At 48.6% G+C, this 13,079-nt stretch overlaps 1 pseudogene; it reads left to right on the forward strand.

Annotated features, from left to right (window-relative positions):
- Window positions 1-248: 248 nt before the first annotated feature.
- LOC140691653 (alpha/beta hydrolase domain-containing protein 17A-like) lies at window positions 249-13,079 on the forward strand (annotated as a pseudogene).

The following is a 13,079-nucleotide window of genomic DNA, read 5'->3' on the forward strand; positions in this document are numbered from 1 at the left end:
GACTGGAGGAGATCAAGATGGTGAAGTGGGAGGTCAAGGAGCTCACCGCCCCCCACCCCCCAGACACAACTAAAATATACGTCTGCGTGTGGAGCAGCTCTCACTGAAAACAAACTGGAGACAGGCAGAAAGACTCTTCTAGAACCAAGGCTGTAGAAAAGGATCCACACAGAGGCAGGTGGGGAGGGAGGGGAAGCAATCAGTTTGGGACCCAATCCTAGCAAGTGACACAGAAGAGGAGGGATGTCATGGCCGTGGACTCCTCCCTGGAGAATGAGGGGTCCAAGCACATATTGGGCACCCAAGCCGTGGGGTCCAACACCAGAAGGCAAGTCCCCTTAGCTGGTTTGAAAACTGCTGGGACTTACAGGAGGGCTGTAAGAAGCCTAGACTCTGCTCTTGGAGAATGGGTACACACAATTGCTTACTCTCCAGAGCAATCTGCAGAGGAAGTGGACTGAAACTGCCCGGGGCTCTGGCTGGTGTCCTGGGATGGCCCCAGCACCTCTCCTGGCCACACTGGGCATTCACTCCAGCCCCTCTTGCTCCAGGGCAGCTTCCCACTAGGGTGATGGCTGCTGTCACTGAGGGGAGTGAGCATTTGGAGGGGATGGGGCTGACTGAGACCCTGCACTGCATCTAAACTGGGCAAAGACAGCTGTTGCTGGAGCTTAGAGAGTGGCAGATCAGGACCAGCCTGGAGCTCTGCCTGATATGCTGGGACCCAGTGTCTGCTCCAGCCCCTCTTGTTCCAATCCTGCACCCCACGGGGGCAAAGGTGCCATTGCTGGGAGTGGGGAGAGTGCATGTAGATGGATTAGGACCAGTTTGGACCCTACCCTTATGACTTCTGCTCCAGCAACTTGGGACCAGGAAGCTGTGACTCCCACTGAGTAGCAGAGAAGCCCTGGCTCACACCTGCCTCTGGCTCTAGCCCCTCCATCTCCAGCCCCACCTCCCACCAAGGTGATAGCTGCTATCACCCCTGAGGGGAATATGTGACCCATACGCACTCCAGATCCTGCTCCCCGCCAAAGCCACCGGGTCCAAAGGCTGCAGAGAGAAGCTAGCACACAAGGACACTACTTCAGTACCAGGAGAGGTCACTGCTGCTTCTAATTTCATAAAGACAGAGTAAGCTCAACAAAATGAGAAGACAGAGAAATTTCTTTCAAACAAAAGAACAAGAATAAATCCCTGAAAGAAACGACAAATGAAACAGATAAGTAATCTACCAGGTAAAGAGTTCAAAGCATTAGTAATAAGAATGCTAAGTGAACTTGGGAAAAGAATGGATGAAAACAGTGAAAATTTTAACCAGGAAAATATAAAAAAAGAAAATATAAAGAAGAATCAGTCAGAGCCGAAGAATAAAGTAATTGAAAACAAACAAACAAACAACAAACACTGGAGGGAATTAACATCAAAGTCATACAGAAAAATAGAAAAATATTTTGATCTGAAATATAGAATAATGGAAATCATTCAGTCAGAATAGCAAGAAGAAAAACAAATTTAAAAAAATTGAAGACCGTTTACGGGACCACTGAGACAACATCATGTGAACTAACAAGTGTGGTACAGGGGTCCCAGGAGGAGAAGAGAGGGCAAAAAGTGTAGAAAATGAATTTGATGAAATTATGGCTGAAAATTCCCAAAGCTGAAGAAAGAAACAAATTTCCAGGTTCAGGAATCTCAGAGAGTCCAAAACAAGATGAACCAAAAGAGACTCACGCCAAGACATGTCACATTTAAATTGGTAAATATTTAACTTAAGTAGAGAATTTTAAAGGCAGCAGGAGAAAAACAAAGAGTCACATAGAGGGAACTCCCAAGGCCATCAGCAGATTTTTCTGCAGAAGCTTTTCAGGCCTGAGGGGAGTGGCATGTTACATGTAAAGTGCTGACAAACCCACAGCCAACATCATACCCAACAGTCGAAAGCCAAAAGCTTTTCACTTCTTACAAGGAGCAAGGATGCCCAATTTTGCCACTTACATTTAACATAGTGCTGGACCACAGTGCTAGCCAGAACAGAAAAGAAAAAGATACAAAATATATCCAAATTGGAATGCAGGAAGTAAAATTGTCATTATTCACAGATGACATGATACTATATGTATAAAACCCTAAAATCTCCACCCAAAAAGTTATTAAAATGAATAAATGAATTCAGTAAAGTTGTAGGATACAAGATTAATATACAGAAATCTGTTGCTTTTCTATACACAAATAATAAACTATCAGAAAGAGAAATCAAGAAATCAACCCCATTTAAAATCAGAAGAAGAAGAACAACAACAAAAAAACACCTAGGAATAAACTTAACCAAGGAGGAAAAAGACCTATACTCTGAAAGCTATGAAACACTGATGAAGGAAACTGAAGATGATATAAATCAATGACAAGATAGCCAGTGTTCATGGATTGAAATGGTTAATACTGTTAAAATGTTTATACTACCCAAAGCAACCTACAGAATTAATGCAATCCCTATCAAAATATTCATGACAGTTTTTACAGGAATAGAACAAATAACCCTAAAATTTAAACAAAACACACACACACACACACACACACACACACACACAAACTCAAGAGCCAAGGCAATCTTGAGAAAAAGAACAAAGCTGGAAGCATCACACTCCCTGTCTTCAAACTATACCACAAAGATACAGTCATCAAAAAAAGTTTGGTGCTGGCACAAAAACAGAGAAGTAGATCAGTGCAACAGAACGGAGAGCCCAGAAACAAACTCACACACTTGGTCAATTAATCCATGACAAATGAAGCATGGGTATTCATTGGGGAAAAGACAGTCTCTTCGTTAAGTGGTGCTGGGAAACCTGGACAGCTACAGGCAAATGAAACTAGAACATTTCACAGCATATACAATAATAAACTCAAAATGGCTTAAAGACCTAAACATAAGACTAGAAGCCATAAAATTCCTGCAAAAATTAGGCAGATAATCTTTGGCATATATCACAGCAGTATGTTTTTGGTATCTGTCTCCTCAGCAAAGGAAATGAAAGCTAAAATAAACGATGGGATCTAAATAAACTTAAAAGATTTTGCATAGCAAAGGCAAACATTAACAAAATGAAAAGACAACCTACTGAGTGGGAGAAAGTATTTCCAAATTATATGATAGACAAAGGGTCAATATCTGAAATATATAAACAGCTCATACAACTCAAAAGTCAACTAAACCCAAACAACCCAATCAATAAAATGGGCAGAAGATCTGATGGACATTTTTCCAAAGGGGACAAGCAGATGCCAACAGGCACTGAAAAGGTGCTCAGCAGCACTCGTCATCAGGGAAATGCAAATCAAAACCACAGTGGGATATCACCTCGCACCTGTCAGAATGGCTAGAGTCAGTAAGACCACAAATAACAAATGCTGCTCAGGATTTAGAGAAAAAGGAAAACATATGCACACATCTCAGTATTCATAGCAGCCTTATTTACAGTTATCAAGATATGGACGCAACCTAAGTGTCTGTCAACAAATGAATGGATAAAGAAGATGTGGTATAAGTATACACACACACACACACACACACACACACACACACACACACTGGACTAATTTTCATTTATGAAAAGATTGAAACTTTGCCATTTGCAACAGGCAGTATAGATGGATCTGGAGGGTATTATGCCTACTGAACTAAGTCAGACAGAGAAAGTCAAGTATTGTATGTAGAATCACACATACGTGGAATCTAAAAAATAAAGCAAGCAAACTGGTGAATATAACAAAACAGAAACAGACTCACAGATATAGAGAACAAAATCATGGTTACCAATGGGGGAGGGGAGGGGAGGGCACGATAGGGCAGGAGATAAGAGACACAGCTACTAGGGATGAAATAAATAAGATAGCAGGGTACACTGTACGACACAGGCAATGTAGCCAATGTTTTATACTAACTTTAAGTGGACTGTAACCTATAAAAGAATTGAATCACTATGTTGTACACCTAAAGCTAGTATAATCTCCACAGATATTTTTAAATGTCAGAGAAGAATACATAAGCTGGTTACTTACAAATGCAACAAATTGCTGAACTATCAGACTTTCACAATGCAATACAGGTGGAGAGCGGATCTTTCAGTGTATATTGTTGTTCCACAGCATTTCATGTCAGACAGCCTTTTGGCAGTAAATAATAGTACTCATATCTATTCTCAGTTAGCTTTTTATGTATTTACAGGTGAGAAGAACTAAGGAAAAGCTTCTTGCAGTGTGAAAAGACTCAAAGCTAATAACAGCCATTTGCCCCAAGTCAAGGCTCTGCTCTGTGCACAACAGTAGAAAGACACGTGGTCTAGTAGGTATCACTTCTGACCTCTTCCTTAGACTGTACTTCATCATGAGTTTCTACTCCAAAAATAGTGGGATAGAACGAATGTTCAGCAACAAATAAAAAGGTTATGAAGACCAGAGAGTGTCCTTACCCTCCCCTTTACAACGAACGAATCCATTACACTTCTGCTTTGAAGAGTAAAGCAATGTATGTCAAAATCATTTTGGAGGCAACAACATAAAAACAGGGTCACAAATTTCTTTAAAGGTCACAGGATTTCTGCGTCCCTATTGCTTTCTAAGTGTCCTTGATTTCTTGCTTCACTCTAAAAAAACAAACACAAAACCCAAAAACTGAAAATCAGAGTGATGTAGGGTGGGTGTAGTTTATGCAATAAAGACGAAGCAAAGAGCTAAGTCGAAGCCTTTCGTCTCTAAATCAGAAAAGATGCAAGTTAACATATTTCAGGGTTATATAAAATTTATATAATAGGTATGTGTATGTGTTTTGTTTTCCACTTTACCTGACTTTTCTAATTAAGCTATGACTTTTCTAGCCTGGTATTGTCAAATAATGCGAGCTATAAAACACATCGCTGGCTGCCGCGGAGAGAGCGCGCCCAGCCCGCCGTGACACCCGCGAGCTCAGGGCGCCTCCTCTCGCCGCGGCCCCGGGCCCGGTCCGGCCGCCCCGCATCTGCTACTGGGGCTGCTGAGCCGGAGCGGGCGCTGGGGCGCCCGGGCACAGGAGCCGGGGGTGGGGGGGGTGCAGCGTCGGACAGGTCCCCCCCAGCCGATGGCGGGGACGGGCAGGACCCGCACGCCAAGCACCTGTACACGGGCACGGGCACGCGCGGCATCCAGAGCGCCGCGCACTGCGTCATGTTCTCCGCGCCCTGGTAACTGGCTGCACCGCCGGCCTGGGGCTCCAGGGGCGCGGATGGGGCGCGGGGAGGCGCGGGGTGGGCGGGCGCGGTCCGGGACGGAGGGGGAGAGGGCTGTCCCTGAGGGCCCAACCGTTAAAGGCCGTCCCTCAGGCTCCTGCAACCCCCACCCTTCCCCGCTATACTCGCACCCAGGGAAGGGGAGGGGGTCGTCGCCCCTCGTGGTAGCCGGGAGCCCAGAACCCACCTGTGCCCCGCGCCCAGCCTCCAACTTCTGCGCAGGGGGGAGGCAGCGGCCTGATGTGAGGCTGGGACCCGGGGACCATGTGCGGCCGCCCAGCAACCGGGGGTCCAGCCTGGACATTTGGACTTTGGATCCCCTTAGCTCGCCGCCAGGCTGATCCCCAGATTGAGGGTTTAATTGCAAACCAGGAACTCGCAAAGGCATGATTTCCCACTCTGTGCGTTCCTGAGGTGGGAAGAGGGTGCCTGCATTCCCCCGAGTTCTGGAGGCCCCGCCACAGCTCCACGTGGGAGGGAAGCTGTGCTTTTGGTGACAGGACCCACTGGCCCTGGACCCAAGGCTGTCCTCTGGCACCTGCTCCCCTCTGCTCTCTTGGAGCCTGGTCATCTGCAAAGTGTAAGATGGGAAAGGTCACCACCTTGAATTTATGGCCCCTCCTAGCATGGCTCTCAGGTGGGGCTTCAGTGTGTGCTCCCTGCCAACCCCAGAGGCCCTGTCCTGGGACTTGTCCTAGGAGAAGGACTTCCTGCCATTCACACCTGCACGGGGAGTGAACGCCTTGCTCTCAGGGCCTAGATGCCCGGGATGAAGGAGGGTCCCCGTGGGCCAAGCCGACAGCCAGTCTCGCGGCCCAAGGCCGTTTGCAGACTTACGCAGAACTTGGCAGCCCTCCCCAGAGTGGGAGGGGCCCCTTGAGATGTGCCGAAGGGAAGCAGGAAGGGATGGAGAGCAGATGCCCAAGAGAAGCAGCCTGTTCAGAAAACGCGCTGGTGGAGGGTGGAGGAAGCGTTTCCTCTTTCTCCCCGTATTCTGGCTCTTATTTCAGTTCATTTGGAGTTAAATCAACACGTTTTGGTCAGGGCCAGAGCTGTCATTTATTAACAATGTACTATGGGATCCATTGTGTTTCAAGTTCGCAAGAACAAACCGACTTGAATTTTTAGACCTGCCAGTGGTATAGAGAATAACTTTGTGGCATAAAATAACTGATACGGATAATTTCTTTGTGAAGGATTATTCTCAGAATAGCTATTCCAACTAAATATACTAGTTAACTGGAGCCAATTTCAGTGGAATAAATCTGTCCAGGTTTTTTTTTTTTTAAAGAGTAGCTGACATGTAGACATAGTAAGTCCATAAAAAAAAAAAAAAAAAGAAAACAAAAAACAAACAAAAAAACTCATTGCTGGCAGACCTGAAGTGAGGCTGGAGCTTCACACAGTGGTGGTATATTATAAATTGGTCAAAGGTTTTTAGAAAACAAAATGCCCTTGGAAATATTAGTACATTTTGAGCATTTCTAGGCATATCTCCTAAGGAAATAATTCCTTAAAATTTAGAGAAAAGATTTCATGTAAAAATGTTTAAAGCCGACCATGTGTATACATCATGACAAATCAGTGGAATAAATGATGTTGGCAGAAGTAACACACACACACACAGATATAGACATATGATCAAATTTTATGCAGTTATTGAAGTAAATGGAATATTAAACAGCATAGAAAAAAGTCCTAAAATAATGTTTAGATGATAGAATAGGTTACAAACCTGTATATTGAAAATTATTCCAGTAAATGTAATAATAATTTGGAGAAACATCACCAAAACATATTGTTGGATGCTAAATGATTTTCTCTTACTTTTCTTCATAAGCTTTTACTCTTTCTCAAAATTTTTAGGTGTATAATGTTTTTGAATCAGAAAAAAACCTAAGGTTTGAAATTATTTTATATTACAATTGTGTGAAAAAACATCTTGATAGCTTTATTCAAATGAATAATTAGACATTTTTCTAAATTTAACATTTTCCCCCAATCTGAGAACATTTTGCACTGAGAGGTTTGGGAAGGAGGTGCAGATTTTCTGAAAAATAATTTTTATTCTCTGTAGGACTTTGTCTCTGTAAGCCTAGGTAAGATATTCTAGAACAGAAAGAATATGTGTCAAAACTTTGTACCAGGAGCAACTAGTATAGATTAAGAACAAAGAAAGTAGAATTAAGAGCTCTTCCAAGACTTCTAATAATGAATAGCTCCGTTTCCTCTTTTGTAAAATGAGGGATTTTGACTGATTAATCTACATATATATTCTTTCATGTCTGACAGAGCATGCTTCTACCGTATTATCTCCAAAACCTATAATTAGTTTCCAAATTTGCCTCTGCATAAATAGTCCCTCTGGAGTTACTGCTGTGGGGGGAGGATGAAAATCCTGGTGCCTTATGAATGCTCTTCATTGCACAGCCTTTTCCCCTGTGGCCCACAGTCTCCTTCCAAATTTCTCAGTCTCACCTTTCAGAAGTTTTTACTTTTACAAGAAGTGGAATTATTTTAAACGAACCATTTGTTTAAGCTTCAAGAAATTATCATTTTGATTTCAAACCACATAATTTTATTCTTGCTGTTTCACTTTGCTTTGTCTTCCTTCAGATATGGGAGCAGAGCGCATTTCCCTTCTTGTGTCAATTATTTTGCATTCCAGTCACTAATTGGTGACTGTTGGGGGCTCCACATGTGTTTCAAATAAAGTTGCCTGGTGTGAAGGTCCTCTGGTGTGAAATGACAGACTCCTTGAAAGTTAAAGACAAGGTGCTTGCACTTTGTCTAAAAACAGACATAACTGGAATGAACAGAAATTTACAGTAGCCGAGGGTACATCCTAACAGCAAACCGTGCAGTCGTGGATGAAGGAACAGTGGTCAAGAGCAACTCTCTCCACAGAGAGATTCCAAAAAACAGGACATAACTTCTCTAAAAAGCCTCGCTCTCCCCCCAACCGCACTCATGCTTTTTAAACTCAGCCCCAGGACCCCTCACCACTCTAATCTCCTTCCCATCTCTTCCTTTTTCGAGGGAGAACCCATCTTACGGTGCCCCAGCCCCACACCCGCAGCCCCTGAACCATCACCCGTAGTAATGCCCAAAAAACCCCAGGAGTGACAGCTGCCAGACAACAAAGCCGTCCTTCTGGGAAGAAGTGGGCAGAGAAGAGGGCACACACCGGTTAGTGGTGGCTTAGTTATTTCCTTTTCTCTCGTCCCCTCAGGGACATGAATGCTGGTTTTGCTGCTGCTGCCCTGGCTACGGTTCCTTCCAACTTCTGTCTCCTCATCACACGGTCACGATGCTGAAAACAGCAGCGTGGTGACCAGATGATGTCATGGCCCCGGTGGGGCTGTGGGCACCATCCAGCCTGGTGCAGGCAGCGCAGAGACTGGACAGCTGTTGAGAATTTTACAGTTTTACAAAAGACACTAAATTTATTTTGCTTTCTGCTGTCACTGCATAGTGTCAATGACAACTTACCCTCATGCGGGGCCACCATGTACACCAACCCCACTGGGGGTCACTAGTGCCTGGAGTCTACACTCGCCCCTGTTAACTAGGGTCCGTGATTCTCCAACTATGTGGGGAAAACAGAGATGTCAGGGGAGGAAGTAACCACGTGCTTCACTTCATGCAAGGCCGCCTTCTGTCTGGTGTTGAGTTGTGTCTACTCAGTGCTTCCTGCCCGCAAAGAACTCAGCTTATTTATTGAGTTAATCAGTTTCTTTTTGGGGAGGAAGAGGTAATTATGTTTGTTTGTTTATTTAATGGAGGCACTGGGGATTGAACCTGAGACCTCGTGCATGCTAAGCATGTGCTCTACCACTGAGCTACAGCCTCCCCCAAAACTCAGTTTTTTAACCTTCTGTTTATATTGAAATATCCCAATGCACGTACAACCAAATGGCTTGCTACTTTCTTTGCACCTTAACAGGGTATGGACATTTTCACAGACTTTTTTTTTTATTTGAATAGGGATAGCATGACAAAAAACAGTAGTTTTTGTTTTATTTTTTCCCTTGGTGACACAGGTCTATCTAGAGACTTGCTTGCTATGGAAGATTTGTTACAAACAGTAGTGTGGAAGTGTGGGTGTGTGTGTGTAAATTTGTTGGGCCTTTTTCTTTTTTTCTTCCTTAAACCCTATTTTCCACCTTTGATGAGCCAGGAAAGAGTAAATTCCTCATAGACCAATAGCTCTTCTACATGTAGGCGATTTATAAAGTGTGAATTGGAGGTGTTGTGCCCATATAGAAATGGACTTCTTTAGGCTGAAATGTTTTAATTTTTAAAAATCTTCTTCAGAAAAAGCTTGCCATGTTTGTGTTTACATTTCAATAAATGAGGAGAAATACAATTTTCATTTCTGTCTTATTTTTGTGAAAAAGCACCCTTCGAGATGTAGTCTTTTTTTCTGCCCATCTGAGAATTTTAACTTGTGTCACAAGTATTGGAATTTAGCATGTAGAATCCAGAAGTTGCCTTAGAGATGCAAGGCTTGTCACATGTCTCCCAACAGGGTCAGAATTTTATTTTATTCTGCAGTCAGCAACGTGAGAACAGTTAACCTGCAAGTTACCAAGCAGTAAGACTTCTCTTACGATATGCTGTTTGATTTGGATATGGAATACTAGGAAGTAAATTGTAGCTCAGGGGTAGAGCCCGTGCTTAGCATGCACGAGGTCCTGGGTTCAATCCCCAGTACCTCTGTTAAATATAATAATAAATAAATAAGCCTAATTACCTCCCCCCAGAAAACAAAGCACTGACCTCCTAGGTCCACTCCAGCTGCAGTGTGAGCGCGGGCAAGCCCTCTGAGCCGAGCCTCCATGCTGACATCTATGCTGCCCAGCAGGCCCTGCGCACCAGGTGAGCTCTGCACTGCAGCGGGATAGGGGAGGGCAGGCAAGCATTGCCTTACAGGTGACCAGACCAGGTGAAACCAGGTGGTTGCAAGGTGCGCCCCTCAGGCACTCAGGCTGGCTTCCTTGGGGAGGGAGGAAGCCCAAGGGGGTGGGCCTGTAGGAAAGGGAGCCTGTTTGTGGCCACCCTGGGCCACAGGGCAAGGCCTGGCCTTGTGTGTTCTCTGTGTGGTGACAGCCAAGTGCAGGGAGGTGGGTGGGCGGGCTTCAAGCCTCCCTGGGGCTGGCCCCTCCTGGGAGCCCCTTGCCTGAGTGGAGGCAGGGACAGGGCCTGGCACTGGTCCCCATAGGAGTGGAGGCTCCACCTGGATGGAGAGGGGTGGGTGTGGGCCCCTCCCAGTTCAGGAGGTGGTGTGTGAGGCCTGTGTGAAAGGGCTCAGCCCCACCCCCCAACCAGGCTGTGGTAGCTCTTGGGGGCAGGGTAGGTGGGGCAGGGCCTCTGTGTCAGGTGCTGGTAATGGATCATGGTCACATCCTGAGGGCAGGGCTCCTCTGGGCCTGGAAGTCTCCCTTGGGCAGCTTAGTACCCAGCACAGACCTGGTGGCTGGTGGGAGGTCGGCGAGCAGAAGCTGGGTCCTCCGTGGGCACGGTGTCCAGCACACACCCACGGGCCTGACTCAAGACAGGGCCATTGTGGTCTGGTCTACACCTCCTTCCCTGGACCCCACCGCCCTGGTCATGCAGACCCTGGCGGACCCTTCCACCCCTGTGCTCACTCACCGAAGCACAGTGGCTCTGTCTCAACCAGCGTGTGCAGAGTGCAGAGTGTGGCCCTGCGCCCCGGGCTGCTCTAGAGGGAGATGCACCCAGCCCCCACCCTCCTGGAGACTGCGCCCTCTGCCTCCACAGGGCTGGCTGCCCCAGCTCTGCCCTGCCTGGCCCACTGGAGTGACCAGCCCGTGCCAGGACCAAAGCCCACCTGCCCTGGGGAGGCGGGGTCCCTGGTGCCATAGTGATGCCCTAGCAGTCCCTGATGCAGGCCCTAAGAGTGGGATCCCCTGGCAGTGGGGACCTGTGCTGGGTGGCATGGTGCAGGTATGTGTCCAACCTCGGCCGCTTCAGCCTGTCGCCGCTGGCTCGGGGGGGGTCACTGCAGAATCACACCCCACATAGGGATGAGAGTTCTGAGTTCCATCTGTTGGTCCTTCTACCAGCCTTGACCTCCAGAGACCAAATCCCTCAGCCCCAACAGCTGAGAATAAGCAGGAGGGAGGGAGGCTTGGGCCCAGGCCATGATCCGGGGCTGGGGAGGCCTGGAAGAGCCAAACTGTCCGGCACCTGCCACATTTGTCCAGGTGGAGATGGCCAGGTTGCAGCTGGGGGTCCCTGCCTGGAGCTGGGTGATTGGACTGGGCCAGGGCTTGGCACAGCGGTGCTCACAGCGAACCAGAGAGCCGGCCTGGGAGGAACAGCCAGGGTAGTGGGCACAAGGCCAAATGGCATCCCCGAGGCCTGGAGGTTTGTCTGGGGGTTTGGGCCAGAGGACAGGGACAGTGCAGATGGCCCCTGGGTGGACAGGGAGATGGACAGTCTGGCTGCCCAGGTGAGATACAGCCCTTCCCTGGCCACTGAGAGGAGAGGCTCCTTTGGGATCAGGGTCATGGGTGTGTAGGAGGAAGGCCACAGAGACCTCCAGCACTGGAAGGTGGTGAATGGTCCTCGTGTGGTCAGGAAGGAGCACCTGGTGGTATGGTGCTGGATCAGCCGTGCTGGTGTGGGGCTAGGGGAGCTTGGGGTGGCGGGTGGGCCCCAGGACCTGGCCACTGGTAGGGGAGGGGCCCAGAGAAGGAGGTGGCGGCCACCCATTTTCTCTCAGGAGCCGTTGTTCCTGCTCACCTGTGTTGTACTAACCTAACTGGCTATGGGGACACTGAGGGATTGCAAACTCGCTGAGGCATCAGAGGATACAGCTGCCTCCAATCGCCACCCCACAGCTTGCGAAGAGGGTGGATGAGGGTGGGGGTGAGGGCTGCTGGAAGACACGCCCCCTTCCAGTGCGACCAGGAAGGGCTGTCCAGTTCAGAACAGCAGAGACAGGAAAGTCCCAAGCAGGTTCTGCATGTGGCCCTGGTCAGGCATGTGTAGGGGTGGGGATAGCTGGATGACCAGGAGGAGCGGGTGGGGCCCTTACAGGTGCACTGCCCAGGTGTGATCAAGTAGATACTCTCTAAGAAACGGCAGAGTGGGGTGGCTGTCGGCCAGCTCCCCTCACACCTATCTGGGTTCTACCTCCTGTATTGGTCCGACCGCCTCCTTGGGGTTGGGGTTGGGGGTCAGGGGAGGGTCCTGGGCCGAGCCTAAGCGTGGAGAATAGGGGACTGCCCCAGGAGGGCAGGCAGTGGGAGGGGTGTGCGCGCGTTGTGTCCCAGCTGATCCTGCCCCCACCGCTGCCAGGTACGGCATCAGCCGGGACAGCAACATCCTGTAGGGGCAGAGCATCCGCACGGTGCCCGCCGTGGACCTGGCTTCGCGCTATGAGTGCGCCACGGTGGTGCTGCACCTCGGGCATGCGCATCGCCTTCCCCGACACCAAGAAGACCTACTACTTAGACGCGTTCCCCAAGTGAGCGCGGGGCGGGGACCCAGGGGGCGGGGCCTCAGCGGGGGTGGGGCGCGGAGGCCTAACGTGACTCCGCGACCGCACAGCATGGAGAAGGGGCCCAAGCTGACGTCGCCGGTGCTCATCATCCACGGGTTGGAAGACGAGGTGGCCGACTTCTCACACGGGCTGGCGCTCTACCAGGGCTGCCCCAAGGCCGTGGAGCCTCTGTGGGTGGGGGCCTCCAGGCACAAGGACATCCAGCTCCACAGCCAGAACCTGGAGCGCCTGCGCCGCTGCATCTCCCAGGAGCTGCCCCAGCCGGCGCGCCTAGCCTAGCGGCC

Source organism: Vicugna pacos, chromosome 36 (genome assembly GCF_048564905.1).
Source record: "Vicugna pacos chromosome 36, VicPac4, whole genome shotgun sequence".
NCBI classification, from domain to species: domain Eukaryota; kingdom Metazoa; phylum Chordata; class Mammalia; order Artiodactyla; family Camelidae; genus Vicugna; species Vicugna pacos.